Source organism: Podarcis gaigeae (assembly GCF_964106915.1).
Source record: "Podarcis gaigeae genome assembly, chromosome: 13".
NCBI classification, from domain to species: Eukaryota; Metazoa; Chordata; class Lepidosauria; order Squamata; family Lacertidae; genus Podarcis; species Podarcis gaigeae.
In genome coordinates, this window is record NC_139689.1 from 23086896 (window position 1) to 23108148 (window position 21253).

Sequence of the window (21253 nt, forward strand, 5' to 3'; positions counted from 1 at the left end):
TCTCTCAAAACATCCGACAAATAAACAAAAAGGCAAAGTGTGGATAGTCACAGCCCAGATGGAGCTCACTTCAATGGTCTATCAACAGTCTTGGGAGACAGACATAATCCATGGTGTATTATCCTTCACTATTCACTCAAATGACCTGCCAGGTTTCAAGTCATTTGTTAAGAGTAGAAACCCTTCCAACACAAAAGGAGATGGTTTTATCAGGGATTTCTGGCAACAGGCTTTTGGCTGTGTGTTCCCAGACCCAGCTCTGAACAAGAAGGATGGGGATGTTTGCACAGGAAAAGAGAAGTTGGAAAATCTACCTGGGACTTGTTTTGAAATGAGTTTGACTGGCCATAGCTATAGCATCTACAATGCTGTATATGCTATGGCTTACGCTTTACATTCCATGTACTCATCTAGATTCATTCACAAATTGCTGGTGAACAAAAGGGAGCTTAATTTTCAGGATAAACACGCATGGCAGGTAATGATATAAACATCCTTATGTTTTATGATACAGTATAGGTGGTTGTAGTAGCAGGCTGCCATGTGCAAAATAAAAAGTCTCCCCAAACTCCTCCTGTTCTCTCATTTTCATCTTTTATTTTTAAGTTCATCTGCAACATTTCTCCTGACTGATGAATACAACAATTTTCTAAATTATATTCAAACAGCATTGTTGATAGATTGACCTTCAATATTTGGAAGCCAAAAGATCTGCCTCTGACCCAGTGTTTAAACAAGTCCATTCTAAGCTTCAGTTCTGTTTTCCATAGAATAAACACTTTCATTTACCAGAACCTGAAATGTGGATAGTTTTTCTAAAACTGTATAGAAGATATACAGTGATAGCCATATATAGAGTATGACTAATATGAGATACTGCTACAGACAATATCAGTTCACTTCAATGCAGCTTTGAGATACAATACATAGTTTGACCAACAATGTAGAAGAAGTTTTGAGAAAATGCTAAGCTGTAAATGGTCATGAAGGCCATAGGTTGGAAAATCTGTTCAGCACATAAGCACTCAGACTCTTTTAATTATTTGAAAATCCTGTTAATTGAGAATAAATTGTTGCATTTGCCTCTATTCTTAGGACTTAGACATGGCACTGAAGATTTGTAATTAGCTTACATGTATTTTTAAAAATTTGTTTCAAAACAGCTATGGGAAAGGTGTGGCTCCGAAAATGCCTCAGTTCAGAAAAAGTGAATGTTGCTTCCAGCCACTGAAGATGTCTATATATCTTAATCATTTAATCTGGTGTTTATTATGATCAACTGACAAAAAGGACAAAATCTGAAATGTGTGTGTGTGTAGGTAGATATATATATATATTAGCAGCTTTTCATTTTTTTAAAAAAACACAAGTGTTTCTGATATATATATCAGAAACACTTTTTTAAAATAAAATAAAATGAAAAGCTGCTAATAATGAATTCACAATATATTTATTAGATCCCTCAAGGAAGACACGGGTCTTCTAAGAATCAAAGAAACCATTTCATAGATCGATATATTATGCATTCTCTTACTCCCTTTTATTTAAAGCTACAGTAAATTTCAAACTCTGAATGGTTATATAGACATAATATTTTCAAAGGCATCTCTAGCAAACTAGCAAATCTTCCATCTAAATTCTTACTTTAGGAATTAATTTCCAACTATTAACTACATGAAGTCATATATTATATATAAGTTGTACTTATTTTCAGAAAGAAGGATGAACATAAGTCAATCCTTAAAAATATCTCAGGATCTGTTTTATACATCTATTAACTGAAAATTGAAGAATGAATTAGCAAAGATGAAAGCATAATGTAGGAGTATTTCTTTTCTTTTTTCAACTTTTTTCCATTTTATTTTGCAATATTACATTCAATTACATCTTTATCCATTCTTTGCAAAACAGACTATATATATCTATTTTTATCTATATATAAATCTATCTATTTTCCATATTTGTACCATTGTGACTTCCCTCCACCCGTGCTCAGCTTCCATTGTTTTTCATTCCTTTAATATTGTGTTAAAGAAAGTTATTTACATATTCCCCATTAATCCCTTTTCATCTTTTAACCTTAACTTTACGAACATCAGACAATGCATATCAATGAATTTGTTTTGGAACAATGTTTTGTCATGTATTCTTCCACACATTCCCATTCTTTTCTTAATTTCTGATTACAGATAGGTAGCCGTGTTGGTCTGGCATAGTCAAAACAAAAAAATTCCTTCCAGTAGCACCTTAAAGACCAACTAAGTTAGTTCTTGGTATGAGCTTTCGTGTGCATGCACACTTCTTCAGAGCTGGACCTCTTATCTCTCTGCCTTGCGCTTCTGTTTTTAATGTAAATATAAAGTCACTTACTTCCCTCTTCTGTTAGTTGTGAACTGGTATTTTCCTTGGGAAGCATATATTTTTATATCCCAGTCTTAATTTCAGAGAGACCTGATGCTGTTTTGCTTGGGTCCTGAGGCGTTTCCCAGTCGGGAATGCCCCCCTTTTTTGCGCTGAGGTTCTCCCATCTTCTTCCACTTATATAGTGCCAAAACCATGGGAAACCCCTTTCCATACCACTCAGTGCCCTTCAGTTTGAGAACTCCTCTCAAACCTTTCCTGGGGAGTCAGCGTCGCCCTCACTATCACCTGGGTCCCGTTAACTGTGATCGGGTGTGTTCCACTGCTTCAAAGTCCATAAAGTAGGAGAATTTCTTTGGTTTGTAGAGTACCGTTCATCTGTTCAGAAAGCCACAGGACTGTACACTCTGAATATTTTAACCTAGCATTTGTTTGACGCCTCATTATAATTTTCTTCCAAAATTTATTTGGAAGAATTCAGTCACTGCATAAATTGAAAAACGTTGATGCTGCTGCTGTAAACATTTGCTCGTTAAGTAGTTGGCAGAGATATATGTGTCAAAAGTCCAATTTAGGTATTCTTGCCTCTAGGTTTGTCAACATGGAAGCAAGGGTTTGCAGAGTAGCTCAGTAATTAGTCTTTGTGTGAAGAATGTTACTGCCTGTAAATAAGGAACCTTCACATGCACAGTTGTAGGTCTGGAAATGTTCACATAACCAAGAACCAACTGGAACAAATTTGCCTCCTTTTCTGAAGAAAACTCCAAGTACCACACAATTAAGGCTAAAGATTCCATGAAACTGCCAATTATTCTAAGCTTTTCCCTTTTCTGTCTGAATCAAGCTGCATCATTTTCTGAAAGGTATCCACTTTAACAACAGTGCTGGGGATAAGATCTCCTTTGACCACAATGGGGAGTTGGTGGCTGGATTTGATATTATCAACTGGATTATCTCCCCAAACCAAACCTTTCATAGAGTGAAGGTGGGGAAGATAGATCCCCAGGGTCCTCCAGAACAAGCATTCAGCATCAGTGAGGATGTGATAACATGGCACAAGTGGTTTAATCAGGTAGGATCCAATTTTGTGTTTGGAAAATAGTTCAGTTTTGAGTGACCACTGATGTCCTGTCCTTTCCCAAAGCCATCTGAGTTGGTAGCCATCACTGCCTCCTGTGGAAGTCAGGGTCCTGAATCTTCCAACATTCACCATCACTGGAGGTCCATGAGTAGAGAGTGCTGGTGCATTCGGGTCCTGCTTCTGGGCTTTCCATAGGCATTTGGAGCAGGCCAATGGCACATGTAGTCCACCATCCTGTTACCACAGTGATCAACTATTGAAAGCCCTACCTCACTTGGGATTCCCAGTAACTGGCATTCAGAGGCATAAGAGACAGAAAGCTGCCATCATGGCCACTGTGAGAAGACAATGCTGGTCTAGAGGGCCCTTTTGTCTGATGTGGCAGAACTATTCCTATGTTCTCATGATGAGTACCCATCCTAGCGCCGAGGGCCTTCTGGCGGTTCCCTCATTGCGAGAAGCAAAGCTACAGGGAACCAGGCAGAGGGCCTTCTTGGTAGTGGCCCAGAGTGGCTGGGGAAACGCAGCCAGATGGGCGGGCTACAAATAAATTATTATTATTATTATTATTATTATTATTATTATTATTATCCTACAATAGGCACCCATCTTGAAGCACAAAGCAGTTGGGTCTGGAACATGCCTATTTTTCTCCCCATCAACCTCCCAGCATTTCCAAGTTTAGCACAGCAGCACAAAATGAAACCTTAGAAGAGTAGTTCCCATGCTACTTCAATATCATATAAAAGCCCTCATATCATTAAGATTCCAATATTATTGTTCTCTAAAATCCTGTCGTTTCCTTTTGAAATAGGTACAGCCTCTTTCTTTATGCACTGAGCATTGCAATCCTGGCTTTAGAAAGAAAATGAAGGAGGGAGAGCCATTTTGCTGCTATGATTGCATCCCATGTCCAGAAGGGAAGATTTCAGAACAAAGGGGTAAGTAATATTTTGTATAGTTGAACTATTCCATTTTCAAAATGTTTGTCTGACTGCTACAGTTCACATTATACTTGAGCTTTAACATGATGTTAAAACCACTTCTGGATATATGTCAAGGAGCTTTCAGGCAAGCACAGATCATCCACAGGGCAGGACAGAACGTGAGGCATGAAGTGCTATTAGCTTTTATTCAGAGAAAGTAACAGCACAGCAGAGTTCTTTGCCTCATCCCATTCAGCTGGAGCCATTGCAGAAACTGGCCACTGGCCCCGCCTTGCTCCACTAGCCCCGCCCCCCCGTGTATCAATTCCAAGCAGACAGACTGTGGCGAGAGGGTGGGCTCCTCCTCTGAGTCTGTCTGGCCCATTACTTGTTTCACCAATTAATTTCTATTAATTTTCCAAATTTTCAACAGATTAACAACAAATTTATTCAAATTTAACACAATTTATAAAATTGACTTTCCACCCCCCCTTTCAAGATGCTACTTTCCCCTCCCTCTTTTACTGCTCACAATAAAATAATACTTTTTTAAAAAAAATCTAATACTTTCCCATCTATTCTATTTCCATCAACAGTTCATGTTCAATTCCTGGTTAGACTTTTAAGTCAAGTTCAGTTCTACATACATTGGATGCTTACTCAGTTTCTATATATCAAAAACCCTAAAACACCCAATTGGCTTGGCATGACAAACTTCCTTTCAATTGGGATGATATCTGATGTTATTGCTAAATATGTATTCTGTCGGTACAGCGCCTTAAAAGAGTCAGTGGGAGCATGCTATCCATTTGAAATTTCCTGAATTTTTTTTAAAGAAACATCAATAAGTCCTCGCTTCATAACTCAAACTTTTTTGTTTGAAACCATGAACTTGCCACAGTGCTATTTGTGATATAGCCTCAGATCTCTGGGATACTATAATATAATATATAATTTTTATTTTGTTTTATATGCCCAGAACTCTGAAATACTTACAATACAATGAAAAGGGTATGTGAATTATTTTAAATATATTGAGTTCATTTCCTCATGGAACAAATTGCAAACTTCTCCAAAGGCAACCCAAATAAGCAACAAATATGGAACTCTCCTGAGTCCTCATAACCACTGTAAATTTGCTACTATAAACCATAAAACTCTAAAACAATTGAGAACAGACACTTCAGAGCATCAATGTGTTGGTGCAGTTCATGACTTTTTAAGTTTAAGACCCCTTTTTTTCAGACCAGAATGACTGCTATGAATGTAGCAATGAAAACTATCCAAACAAAAACCAAGATGCATGCATTCCCAAGGCTATAACCTTCTTGTCTTTCGAAGAACCTTTGGGGATCAGTCTATCCTGTTTGGCTTCTGCCCTATCTTTGATCACCATTATGGTGCTAGGAATGTTTGTGAGGCATCACAACACTCCCATCATCAAAGCCAACAACCGGGACCTTACCTACACTCTCCTCATCTCCCTTCTGCTCTGCTTCCTGTGTGCTTTGCTATTTATTGGCCAACCTGGGAAGGTGACATGTCTCTTCCGACAAACTGCTTTTGGTCTCATCTTCTCGGTGGCTGTTTCTTGTGTGTTGGCAAAAACTATCACAGTGATTCTGGCTTTCATGGCCACCAAGCCAGGATCTCGAATGAGGAAGTGGGTGGGGAAAAGACTGACCAATTCCATTATGTTACCTTGCTTCCTTGCCCAAAACGGAATTTGTACTGTTTGGTTGGTAACCTTTCCCCCATTCCCAGACACCAACATTCACTCATTTGCTGAGGAAATTGTACTGGAGTGTAATGAGGGGTCTGTAACTATGTTTTACTGTGTGTTGAGCTACCTCGGCTTTCTGGCCATTGTCAGCTTTACTGTGGCTTTCTTTGCCAGGAAGTTACCTGACAGTTTCAATGAAGCCAAGTTCATCACTTTCAGCATGTTGGTCTTTTGCAGTGTGTGGCTGTCTTTTATTCCATCCTACCTGAGCTCCAAGGGAAAGTACATGGTTGCAGTGGAGATTTTCTCTATCTTGGCCTCTAGTGCTGGTTTGCTGTGTTGCATTTTTGCACCAAAATGTTATATCATTATGCTCAGGCCCGAATTGAATAACAAGGAACAAATAATAAGAAGGAAAACTTGAGTAACTGAGATGTCTGTGCATTTAGCTATAGTCTGCAGTGTGGAGCTTACTGTGTGTGACTGAAACCTCTATGTGAAATCTGTGGGATTAGGTAGAAGAAAACATGACAAACAATGAACACATTTTCTTTACTTGGAACCATAATTACTGAAAACAATACAGCACATGCCCACAAAGATGTAAACATGAAAGATATTCAATCGTGAAGTTCTTTTTATCTGCCATGGCATCACACTTTATAATGTTAAGTTGATTTGAAATCTTCTGATGAATATTATAGATTTTCCTGTACCTGGTGATCCTGCTGTTTTGTTTTTACTCTTTCATATCACCTTGCCTAAGGATTTTCACTGATGATCTATATATACATCTTCAAAATACATACATATGTTCCTAAACAGAGCAGTTCTAGCATTAAACATATTTACTTCTTCTCTGACTCTTAGACAACACCTTGGACTTCTGCAAAGCAAGCTATAGCAAGCTGCTATTTATACCAATATGTCAGTGTAAGTTTTCCTTATTCCAATTCCGTTCAGGAGCCTCTGAGAAGGCTTTCTGTCAGGTAAGACTTCAGATGAGTGTGAGCCTGGATTTTGAGGATTGTGCCCTAGATGACATGCCTGAGCTGAATTGAGTTTGAAATAGATGCAAGTCTCTCCTTGTCCTACCCATCACCACTTCTCCAAACACACCCTTTTGTGATTTATGCCATTTTAAGTTACAGCAGCTGATCCCTAGCTCAGCCAGGGTGAAAGAATTACACCAGCACAGCCCTTCTGGGTCAGGAAACTCCAAGATCCACTAAATGCAAACTTCATAACATACTGCATATTTTTTTCAACATAAGCCCGTGTCCCTTCTAATCCAAGTAAAGGGGGGCCGGGTTTGATTCTTTTCAGAGGAGACAAATGTATTTTCTTCAGTAATTTCACAAGGAATAACAAATTTTGAGCTGGTGTTTAACTTTACTTCTTATTATCAAAAGGGCTTGTCAAATTCATCAGCATGTTAGCAACCACCACTAGAAAACATAGCATGCTGCGATGGATTGTATAAATTAGAACATTTAGAGTTACAGTTAGAGAGTGAGATATGCAGGCTGCTCTATGATATTTTACACTTTAGACTTGAGCCTTCAAAAATGAAAATAGTTGGATATTGGAGAATTTGTGCTGAAAGAACTTCATTGACATTGGTGCGTTTGCTTCCTCACATGGTATACAGTGCACACATTGCCATGTCCATAATCCATACCATCCACTTCATGAATATAATAAAAAGGAGACCTCATCATAGGTGGCATTGCATGGCACAGTTTCATCATTTCCAGCACCCACAAACACCCCCACCATTGCTTGTAGAGCTTGAATAAATTTATTTCTATCTGTCTCTTTCACAATAACTCAATCAGAATGAGTATTTCTCTTTCTCTCTATTTCTTTTTCCTCTGTGTGGAATGATGACTCCTAGGAGCTCAAATCCTAAATAAATCCTAAATAAATGTGGTTTTCTTCATAAAGAGCTGGTGGCCATATCTGTAGCTGGAGATTGTATGTAAATTGTAGTACAACATTTTCTTACCACAGAGCTTTGTACCACCAAATGAAGGCTGTTTCTGTTTTCCTTAATTTTACATTATATTTTTGTAATCTTACCATTGATATAAAAATGTTCATTAATCCAGCTATGTGCCATTCCTTTAAGACCATTCTCTTTCAGTTTAGCTCTTATGTTGGCATTTTATGTGGTTTGCACGTTACCAACTTGAGATATAAAATTAGTTTTAGCGATGTATAAATGAATAGTTTGACTCTTCTTTTTCTGTATCTTTATGGTTCCTTATGTGAAACTCTGTACTACAAACTCTAGCTACAAAATTACTTGCCTATCTATCTCTGAAGGATTGTTTGCATAGCATGAGGGCAAATAAAATCAGAATGTTTAGGCTACAAGCTTCAGTGAAATCCCCAGATTATAGGAAACTGTAAGAATAGTATGTTGAAGATGTTTTGGAGGACTGATTGTCAAGGATGATGGACGATAGGTGGGTGAAGTGAGGCATTCCCAAAGTAAAGGAAGGATTGAACTCTGATTAATAACAATACACACAGAGGCTTGAACCAGCAAGACTCTGGGAAGGGTGCATATAATAAGAATCCCTGTCCACCCTCCGGCCCAGGTCATTTTATTCAGAAAAGAATTTTTTACACTGTATTCGTAAGAACCAATCAGATTATCTCTGAGCATTTCAACAAATGGGGACAAAGTTACACTACAACAGCTAATTAAGCATGCACCTCTGGGGTAAATAAAACAGAACTACAAAGGAGTGCATCCAGCAACCCCAGAGGTCATAAACAAGCAATATACATGATAAGAAGGATGGCAAGGAGGATAGGGATCATTATCACCTTTATGTGAAAATCTGTTTCCTGGCCCTAAGATTAACATATCAGAAAGGCTACATCAAAGAAGCTGCCCACTACCTTTTATGGCCCAGGATGCCTGCCTGGCGAAGCAGCTGGCAGCTGGGCTGTGTACGTGACTTGTCAAGCAGAGAGAAATGGAACAGGGATGCAGAAGTGTGGATTGATCAAAAATCATATCAAAATAGTTTAAACCCAGTCAATGCAATGCTTTCATTGATGACACAGATGGCTTACTCTATATTTGTTATAATTCCTCATAGGAATCCCACCTTATCACTACAGTGAAGCATGATTCCTGAGACTCTAGAGTACTGGAGTACACAAGATAATGTAGGAAAGAAGATAAGGCAGTGAAGCAAGACAGTTTGAACCCCTTGACCTGTGACCCCCTCTTTATGCATGCATGCATGATGTATCGTGCTTGAAAACCCCCATAAAAGCTTTTTTTAAATGTGACTTCAGGGCAGTTTCCTTAATTGGCAATTCTCTGAACAACTAGTTTAGGGAGGCAGCCCTATTTCAATAACTCCTCTAATAAACTGGGTCCCTAGCGGATGCTGAGCTTCTATATCTCTCTTGGTTGTGTTTTTCCTTAAGGTGTTATATCTCACCTGGGCATAAACCATTAATAGGTGATTTAGGAGTAAATTCTCATCACAAACTCATCTCATCATCATTCTGACTCACTATCATTCACATTATTTCTGTGATGCATTAGCTCGAATTATAAAGGGGCTATTTGTATCATTTAATATACATTTGTAGACATTGAAAGGTGTCTTTAGATGAGGTTGCCACTGTTGTCTCTGTGCCCTTGGATTGTTCATCTGGTAGTTCTAAACATATTCTTGCTTTGGCTACCATAATCTTGAAAAACTCAAACTGAAAAAGTCTCCCTTTTGGAGGTGGTTCCTTCAACATTTCCCCTGAGATTTCTCCTTCTTTTTCCTCTAAAGGTGCCATAATGTATTATTTTATGTATTTCATAGAATCATAGAATTGTAGAGTTGGAAAGACCCAAAGGGTCATCTAATCCAACCCCCTGCAACGCAGGAATTTCAGCTAAGGCATCCCATGGCAGATGGACATCCAATCTCTGCTTAAAAACCTCCAATAAAGGAAAGTCCATAACCTCACAAGGGAGTCCATTTCAAACAACTCTTATTATCAGAAGGTTCTTCCTGATGTTGAGGCAGAAAGGCATTTGTCCCAATTGAAATTCAGTTTGTAAGTGTGGATCCAGTTCTCCCATCTGTTAAGGCCATCTTGAATCCTTCCTGTTTGGGGTCACCTCCAAATTTGATGACCATCCCTTGAATTCCCACAGACAAATTGTTTATAAAAACGGTTAACATCAATGGGGACAGAATGGAACCCTGTGGAACCCAACCTGTCACTTGCTGATATGAAAACCTCCACAGGGAGATAAGAATTGCTTTCAGTATTCAATAGCAATCATGTGACAGTAATATTAAGCTGTACTATTATGAAAGGAAATGTAATTTGTGGGTTTCCTAGGGAACGTTTGATTCAGTCTTCACCTTAAAATTTGCAACCATGTGGAGAAACTAAAAAGAAAAAATCAAAATCAAAATGGATAATTACATTATTTGAGATTTACTCCTGATCAGCTGTTCCTTATTGTTCAGCTCAGGTCTCAAGACAATTATGTAACACTTTGGGGAAAAGATGCAACCCAGTAGACCAGCACTGGAAGTTAAAATAGAGAAGATCTCCACTGCCACCATGTATTTTCCCTTTGTGCTCAGGTAGGAAGGAATAAATGATAAGCAAACACGGCAAAAGACAAACATGCTGAAAGTGATGAACTTGGCTTCATTGAAACTGCCAGGTAGCTTTCTGGCAAGGAAAGCCACAGTGAAACTGACAAATGCCAGGAATCCCAGGTAGCCAAGTACACAGTAGAACATAATCACAGACCCCTCATTGCATTCTAATACAATTTCTGAAGTGAAGGAGTGCATGTCAACATCTGGGAATGGGGAAGAGGTTGCAAGCCAAACAGTACAAATAAGTGCTTGGAGGAGGGAGCAGGAAAGAACAATGCAGCTGGCCAGACTCTTTCCCACCCACTTCCTCATTTTGGATCCAGGTTTGGTGGCCATGAAAGCCAGAACTACCGTGATGGTTTTTGCCAGCACACAAGCCACAGCCAGTGAGAAGATGATGCCAAAGGCACTTTGTCGGAAGAGACACATCACCAGATGGGGTTCTCCAATAAACAGAAATGTACAAAGGAAGCAAAGCAGGAGTGAGATGAGGAGAGTATAGGTGAGATCCCGGTTGTTGGCTTTGACAATGGGAGTATTGTGGTGTTTTATAAACATTGCTAGCACTAGAGTTGTGATCATAGAAGATGAAAGAGCTAAAGAGGCTAAACAAAGGCCCAAAGGTTCTTCATAAGACAAGAAGCTGACATCCTTTGGAATACATTGGTCTTGTCTTTTGTTTGGATATTTTTCATCTGGGCATTTATAACAATCAGTTGCATCTGAAAAAAGGGATGGAATCTTTGTGTAGCTAGAAATTACGGCATCATGCAATAAACATATGGCTGCAATATTTTAATGCCTTTGGAAATCAGGCATTTGAGTATTTTAATATACTGTACTTGAGATCAGGCTTGGCTATTGTTGCAGGTTTGGTTTGGAGGCCCATTAAAACAAAAGTACTTGTCCCCATAGTCCTAAGATGGCGAGACTCACAGCACTGACTACATCAAGAGATCTCATTTCCTCCATTGGTCACAGCTTTGGATGTAGCACAAATCTGGCATTTCTCTGTCTCTCATATCATTATTTTAGGATGGGGGTCATAGTGCCCAGACACAGCATAAATAATTAAAGGGATGTTTATGAAGGTGATTAAGTGACACACTAAGGTCATTATCTTACAACTCCCCAGTTAGCAATGGAATATTTCAACGCACCATCACCTCCAAACCCACAATAATATTCAAGGCTAAGCTCAAGTATATTATAATACTTAAATGTCCAATTTAAGAAGACATTAAGACATTACAACCATATGGTTTTGAATGTTGCACTAGAAATTATCCACTGGTGCACAAAAGAAAGCCAGGACAATCTATTTAAGGAAATTAAGCTCCACTCTGTTGAGAGAGAGAATTGTCTGGTTTTGAAAGGCACGGAAAAGTGTTTCTTCAGCTGATATTCTGCTGCTCAAAAAGAAACCCAAGTCTCCATGTCCAATTATTAAAAGGAAGCTGAGCTACACCTGTCTGGTAATGCTGTATATAAATTATTTTACCTTTCTGTTCTGAAATCTTTCCTTCTGGGCATGGAATGCAATCGTAGCAGCAAAATGCCTCGCCCTCCTTCACTTTCTTGCAAGAACCAGGGTAACAACTCTCAGTGCACACAGATAGAGGCTGTGCCTAAAGTGTAAGTGAAAGGGGTTAATGATACTCTTGATGATAAGGAGCTTGGAACCCTTAAAATCTAGAGCAATTCTCGAAAGTTACACAACAATCACAAAATCCAGCATTTAATAGGGGCAGTAGAGTATTATCCAAAATTGTCTGTACCTGGTTAAATCCCCTGTGCCATCTTATAGCATCCTCATTGATTTTGAACGCTTGGTCTGGAGGAGCTTGGGGATCCAGCCTCCCAACTTTCACTCTATGAAAGGATTGGTTTGTGGGGAAAATCCAATTCATGATATCAAAACCAGCTGCTAACTCCCCATTCTGGTCAAAGGAAACTTTCCCCCCTGCACTGTTGTTAAATGAGACACCTTTCATAAACCGGTGGAGCTGAATTGAAAGGGAAAGAGCAGGAATTAGAAAATTCTGCAACTTGAGCTTGTATGCAAAATGATAAATGTGACATAGATTCCATTTTTGCAAAATTTCCCAAATATAACGTATTTTGAATGCTATTTTCATTAAAGCTAATTTTGGGGTTCACAGTATGTTACTTTTTTGCTCACAATATTCGATTGGAGAACAACATTGTAAAATCAGAAGAATTTTGGATTTCAGAGGAAAGCTGCATTTAAATTTCTGTATTAGTTTGGGAAATGTGGATTTGTATGCATTAAAATATACACAGAATGAATTTTCCTCCATCTCTAATATTCATTACCTGCCAAAGGCATTGGCCTTGACAGTTCTGCATGCCTCTGTTCTGCATTGCACTGTGCTTGAAACTAGATGTAGACATAGCATGTAAAGCATGGGCCATAACATAGACAGCATTGTAGATACTGTAGCTGTGGGAGGTCATGCTCATTTCAAAAAAAGATGCAGGCAGACTCTCCAGCTTTTCCTCCCCAGTGCAAATGTCTCCATCCACCTTGACCGCATCTGTATTTGGGAATATGCAGCCAAAGGCCTGTTCCCAGAAGTCCTTGATAAAACCATCTCCTGTGGCACTGGATGGGTTTCTGCTTCTAACAAATTCTTGAAATCCTGGTAGATCATTGGCATGAATTGTAAATGAGAGAGATCCATGGATTATTTCTGTATCCCAAGTCTTCTGATATACCATTGAAGTGAGGTCAGTCTGGGCTGTTATTATCCACACTATACCTTTTGACTTCTTCTTTATATGTTCTTGTCCTGACAGATATGGAAACCATCTCAAGAACACAATCCCATAGGATTCCCCATATGCCACCACTACATGGGCTTTACTGTCTCTGATTTTATCATCTATTTTACCCCCCTTGTTAAATATGTCATTAATATCAGTGATAAAGGTCAATGTTGGGCTTCTTTCTATGAAGGCAAAGCAGATACCACTCTGAGAAAAAGGTGGAACCACATTTTGCACAAATCTTTCTCCATTGTCATTATCCATAGTTAGTAGTCCAATCCAAGTCCACCTGAAATGCAGAAGCAAAGAAAGAATCCCTGAAAACTGAACGTGTTCTCTGGGCACCATCTGGTAGAATGGGATGCCTGGCGTTTTGTCATTCATCACTGGAGCAGGGCCATAGATGAGCTAAAGAAAAGGGTGGAAAGGAAAGAATGGGATTGTGTTGTTATGAGTTTGGGGGAGGAAGTAGGCTGGATGCCTACATACATAAGACCCTTAGAAGGTTCTTAACCATGTGGTTCAAATCAAATAAATCAAATTGCAAACCAATATTGCCCTCACTGAACAGCAGCAACACCAATCAGTATTGTGTACAGTAATGGATAGCATGCACTTGGGTATCAGTAAATCTATGCTGATGAGCAACCACATGGCTCGATATTGTCTGCACTGACTTTCAGCAACGCAAACCACAATAACAAGTAAGACCCCCACAGGAAGCGGGACTTATTATCAATAATAACTACACCGACAAGCAACTATCCTTATCATAAAAAACATGTACACTGACAAGCAGCCACCTGGCTTAATATTGTCTACAGTGACAGGATTGACTACACCAGGGGTTATCAACCTTTTTATACCTACCGCCCAGTAATGAATCTTTCTTGATGGTAAAAATTCCTTACTGCCCATCAGTGCTCAATGGAAGGAGGATTCAGCTTGTGCCGTAGAACCCCCTACCGCCCACCTAGAATCCTGAAATGCCCACTAGTGGCAGGTAGGGGCAGGTTGACAACCCCTGGAATACACAAACCGGCAGCTGTGTAGTTTAGTATTGCATATACAGGCCTGCCACCAACCACGTGCAATGCTTAAACCACTCAGACGAAGAGGTTAGGAAAAACAAAAACCCACCCTGAGGATTCTAACCAGCAATAGAAGGATACACTGCCAACTTCCAACTGATTGAATGGTACACCATGGAGAACAAACTTAAATTAAGGGCAGTGGGACACAGACATGCTCCAAATTGCCGGGAAAGCTGCTTCTCCACAGTAAACCCACAAAAGCTCAAGGCAAAAAGAAGGGGCAATGGCCAGCCTGCCCACACATCCCAAGCTGCAGAGTAGAAGGCACACAGCTATCCAAAGCCAAACGACAAGAATCGCAACAACACAAAAGCAAGCACATTCACACCCAATCTCCAAGGGGGTGGTTGCCAAGAACACATGAAAATGAAATGACTTAAATAATGAGGGAAACAAACACATGCAGCACACAAAGGCTTTGTAAAAGAAAGGGGGGGGGGTCCAAAATGATCTCGCCCAATCCTTTAAAGAAGCGTGCGTGCGCCTGATGGCCAAGCTCCTTTCAGCAGCAGAGAAACGCGCTGCCTGATCCTACGGCTTTGCAGATCACTAGATGCGGGCACCTGGCACACGCAGACAAGAGGAAGCCACTTTCTGTGTAGATGTAGAAAGCTTTGCTGGGGAAGACAGCAATGATGAAACAAAACAAAGACTGACGACAAGAGCAGGAAACGATGAGGAAAACAAGGGTAGAGATCTGATGAAGCAGATTAATGGAGGCCACCTTCCAAGCCATGCTGAAGTTTAAACAGCACATGGCCACCCCCCCACCCCCAGCTAAGCCAATTTGTCAGCCAGGGGACGTGACGTGGTGGGATGTCCTAATGATGTGAGCAGCATCCCTCTGCCCACTGCTGGATCACTGTGAGATCCTAGAACCCCTCCCACAGTCAGCCCACCCCCGCTCCCCAGAAAAGGTGAGCTGTCCTGCTAGAACAAGCAAGAAATAGAAGGAAGGATTCAAGTTGTTATATAGCCACAATGGATGTGGCCCTGCATCAGATGACAAATGAGTGGGGTCCCTTCCCTCAACTCTTTGGTAGTTCCTGTAGTTAGAAATGACAAAAGACAAAGCTGAGTTGTGTGTGTGTGAACTGGAATAAGCAAGCTGGGAAGCCAGAAAGAGATAGCCATGCTAGATTTCTTTTTGAATCCGGGGTTGTGGCTATAGGAGAAGTAAGATCCCTTTGGGGTGTTTCTGAATCCAAGACTGCAGCTATGGGAGAAGCAAGAGTGTGAACCTCCCCGTTATAGGCTCAGGTTGTATATATGCATAAAACCATGTATCATAAAGACTACGCAGTCTCCACTTTACCCCATTTCAAGGGAAACACAACCCTGGGTAGGTGCCTGGAACCCCTGGATTCTCAAACTGCCCAGAGATTGGGGTGGCAGGCAACAGTATTTTATGAAGTCCCACTCAGGGTAGAGCCACTGAAATCAATGAATCTCAGTTATGCATGTGCATTAATTTCAATGGTTTAATATACCTGTAAGTAGGACCAGTGTTGAATACCACCTATAGACAGAATTTTCAAAGAAAAAATAAACCCACAATTTGTCAATAATATTTTCAGTAAACATGTAATGTTAGTGGCTTTTCTTTCAGCAGAGGTTCCTGTAGCTGAGCCAGTCAACTTCTCAGTAGCATAAATAACAACTAGGGATACTAGAAGACACCCAAATGCTCTGGTTAACACAACACCAACTACATGCCCTCTTAAACAACCCAACAGTAAAATCAGCAGCAACTAGGCCCCTGAGAACCTTCAAAAACCTCCTCTTAACAACAAAGGGAAACGGTAAAGGGACGGTATCCGCAATGTACAAAATACTACTCCAAAATCCCACAAATCCCCTAGACGCAATCAAAAAACAATGGGAGAATGACATAGGCTATGAGATTAACCCCACTCAATGGACCAGAATGTGGTCTAAACCCCCCTTTAAATCCATATCAACGATAAGAAAAGAACTCACACCGAAACTCACCTACAGGTGGTACCTAACACAAAGGAAACTAGCGCTAATACACCCAGGAACCTCACCAAAATGCTGGAGAGGGTGCACCTCCACAGGCACATACCTCCACATGTGGTGGGAGTGTCCCAAAATCCAACTATTCTGGACAACAGCCATACAAGAAATATGTAAAATAACTAATCAAGTAATAGACATCACCCCAGAATTGGCCCTACTAAACATCTTCCAAGACAGCAATGCCCATTTACACCACAAAGAACTCATAACCCACCTACTTTCAGCAGCCAGAAACACCATAACCAGACACTGGAGAGACCTGTCAGGAGTAAGCATGGACCAATGGTACCAAATAGTATGGGAAACAGCCCTACTAGAAAAATTAACTAATAAACTAAAACTGACACGGGGACAAACAGAAGAAGATGCCTTCACCCCGGTATGGCTCCCCTTTATCGCATACACAGCCCAACAGGACAATGACAATAATCCACCAACAGCACACAAATCAAAATGGCTAACCTGATCCAAAACACCCACCCACCTCACTCACACACAAAAACAAAGATCACCACAGCCAATCACAAGCAAACAATCACACCCTAGGCCAACCCCAACCTCTCTCACCACCAAAGGAACACAAGTGAACAACACAAGCAACGCTGACACCAAACTCTACATACATTAAACATAATAGAAACACCGCCACCCGACCCCACCCCATCCATCTTCCCTTTCTCCACCCCCTTTCTTTTTTCTTTTTTTTCTTCTCCCCCTAATGCCTCAACAAATGAAACGGATTTGTAAAAATGTTACATGGGGGAAAAAATTCGAGGCATTCCACTTACTTCTGTAAAACAAGAAAATCCATAATAAAATATTTTTTAAAAAAAAAATAACAACTAGGGATTTTTCTTTTAGTAATTTGAGAACATGCACAGAGATTTCACAACTTACATTTGACATTTATAGGAAGGAATGGCCATATTATTCTCTTTGTATACTAAAAAAAAGATAAAAAGGGAAATGTGATGAAGTACTAAAACTGTATAAGTGCACATAGAACCAGTGCTTTTTTTCTGGGGATACTCAATGTTACATAGGTTAACCTTTCTCTTTCCAAATGTTTAAAGTGTGGCATTTCCTGTAACAATCTCATGGTGACATTTTTTTCTTAAAAACAAAACAAAAAAGCACTGTATAACACACACACAAAGAGAGACCCAGCATACCTGTGGAATCTTGTAAATATCCACAAGCGTTGCCACTTGAAGTGAAGTTGGGGGGTCCAGTCCCCCAATGACCCCAATCAGGTTCGTTTGGACATCACAGTTGTAATTTGGAACAAAACCTCCCAAGGTGTATATGAGTAGCATTGTAGCATGGTAGGTCCACTTGTCAGTGAAATAGCTGTCATACATGTGGAAGCCCAAGGTGACATTGTGTAAGAGCTGAGGGTTTTCATTGATCTCTTTTATTGCAAAAGCCAAGGCCAGCATGTGCTGATAATTCTTAGGTACCACACTAGAAGGTAAGTTGTATTCGGAATCATAAGGAACCATCACATGTTGTAAAAAGTATTGCAAATTTTATAAAAATAATGTTTTCTGTATATAGTCTATTAATTATTATTATTCATATTTATATAGAAACTTTCCTGAGGTAACCTTACCTTTAGGTGGCCCATACAAATTTTGCAACAACAACAACCAAACATTACCATTGTTCATCATAACATATATTATCCTATTGTTTATCAGTACAGTAGCAATTCAGAGCACGGTGTTCCAAAATAAACAGTATAATTTAAGATCTTCAGGATATGATATTTCATACAAACGTCAGAACACATCTATCTTTTTTTTAAAAAGAGTTGTTTCTCTGGATAGTTTATTACCTTTCAAAACAATTCATGGAATGACAATTAAGACTGATAATGAATAATAGTTTGAAAATATTACAATGAAGCCCTTACACAAGATCTTCAGGCAAAGGTGATGGTGGTTTTTCAATGAAACTGATTGCATTGGAGACGAGGAAAGTGTGGGAAGCGATAGCTCCAATGATTAGGTCTCCTGACTGGTGGTACTCATGAAGCGGAGGATCTGGATCATCAACCATGCACTTAATGATGTGCGCTTTGCTTACCATGTGAGGAAGCAGTACCAGAAGCAAGAGGAACAATAACAGCATTGTGGGCAGAAATGTTTTCTCTAGATGCAGATTTCTTCTTTTTATCTCTTAAAGCTCAGAAATTAGACTGACACATTCCTGTCTAATAGTCTTAAATCCTAACCTCAGTCCTAGATTTCTGGAGGGTATATTTATACAGTTATTCAGAACTGGGCTATTAGTTTTGCTGGAGTCCAACGTAAACTCCACTGTGGTGTTGGAAAGTATCTCAGTTGATTAGAGTCCTTGGATAATTAAAGAGGGAAGCAGTCACCAATTCAACAAGATGCATTCCATATGGAATTGCTGAAGACATGTTTTTCATGTCTGAAATTGACATGTTCCTTTTCCCTATCCCTTAAGGATCTCAAGGGGCACCTGAATAGGCTGTGAGAAACAAGAAATTTGTCCAGAGCCGGGGGAAAAGTGGGTGTTTTATCATGAGATTTTCTTGCTGCAGAACCGGGGTACCCAAAGTGAATCCTCCAGAAGTTGTTAGAGCCCCCCAACCCCATCATAACTGACCACAGCCCAGGCAGACGGGATTTTGATTCCAAAAACCTATTGAGTACAAGACATTGTCTATGCCTGTTTCAGGACACAATCAGTGGTTTGAAGTTGGTGCCCATTGGAACTGGTATGGCAGAGAGGCCAGCCATAGGTGGAAATAGAGCTAATGAAAAGCAGAGCCAAAGTTAGTGGTCAGCACAATCAATTCTATTTGAATAGAGAATCGGGGGGCCAACACTAAAGGCAAGAGCTGTATACATACAGCTAAAGAACATCATATGAACTGCAATCTGCCAGCAGAACATTTTCCTCTTTTGTGTTGCCCAGGCAAGTGCATTGTGTGATCCATGACAGCAGCTAATAACAAGACTGTACCGTAGTGATGTGATAAAAGCAGGCTAAATCTTTATTGACAGCAGCAGGCAGGGTGAGGCTTGGCATGGCCTTGGGTCTCAGAAACAGTTCATCATTCCACAAACCATGTAACATATGTAAAATGAGATCATATATGCTTATCAGCTTGCTTTGAAGCTTTTGAGCCTTGGCTGCTGGCTTAGCTAGTTAAGAGAGGGGTGGTTTCTATCCATCACACTGGCTTCCTCTCAACTACTCCTTTATCTGAAAGTAACTGCTCACCTGGAACTCCAGGTGGGCAGCGGCTGCCACATGGCATGGCTGCGGTGGGTTCAGGGAGGCTGTTCAGGAGCCTCTTAGAGAGGCTACTGTTGGCTAAGATATCAAGTGTGGGCCTTGATTTTGAGGATTGGGTCCTAGATGACAAGACTGAGCTAAATGAATTTTGAAATAGATGCAGGTCTCCCCTTGTCCTGCCCACCACCACTTTCCCCAAACACACCCTTTTGGGATTTATGCCAGTTTAGGTTATGCCACCTGAGTCCTGGCTTAGCCAGGGTGAAAGAATTATACTAGCACAGTCCCTCTGCACCAGGAAAGTCCAAGATTCACTAAAACCAAACTTTCTCATCCTAGTGGAACTTGGGTTTGGATTGTCCTGTCCATCACATTTTGTACTGCGGGTCAATGCAAGCCCAAGGGTGCCTTCTAATCCAGGTAAAGGATTTTCAGAACTACAAAATCCCTTGCCTATCTATCTCTGAAGGATTGTTTGCATAGCATGAGGGCATAAAAAAATCAGGATGTTTAGGCTACAAGCTTCATTGAGATTCCCCAGATTGCAGGAAACTGTAAGAATGATATGGTAATGAGGTTTAGGAGGAGTGATTGTCAAGGAAGATGGATGATAGGTGGGGGGAGCATGACACTTTAAACCCCTTGACCTGTGATCCCTCTTTATGCATGCATGCATAATATGACTTAATGATGTATCATGCTTGAAAAATCTCATTAAAGCTTCATTTAAATGTGCCTTCAGGGCAGTTCCCTTAACTGGCAGTTCTCTGGACAACTGGTTTAGGGAGGCTGCCCTATTTCAATAGCTCCTCTAATAAACTGGGTCCCTAGCGGATGCTGAGCGTCTATATCTCTCTTGGCTGTGTGGTTATTTAAGGTGCTATTTCCTCACCTGGACATGAACCATTAATAGCTGATTTAGGAGTAAATTCTCATCGCAAACTCATCTCATCATCATTCTGACTCACTATCATTCATGATATTTCTGTGATGCATTAGCTTGAATTATAGCAGGGGCTGTTTGTATCATTTAATATACATTTGTAGACATTGAAAGGTGTCTTTAGATGAGGTTGCCTCTGTTGTCTCTGTGCCCTAGGATTGTTCACCTGGTAGTTCTAAACATATTCTTGCTTTGGCTACCATAGCCTTGAAAAACTCAAATTAGAAAAGTCTCCCTTTCGGAGGTGCTTCCTCTAACAAATCCTCTGAGAATTCCCCTTCTTTTCCCTCTGAAGGTACCATACTGCATTTATTTATGTATTTCATAATATCATAGAATTGTACAGTTGGAAAGACCCAAAGGGTCATCTCATCCA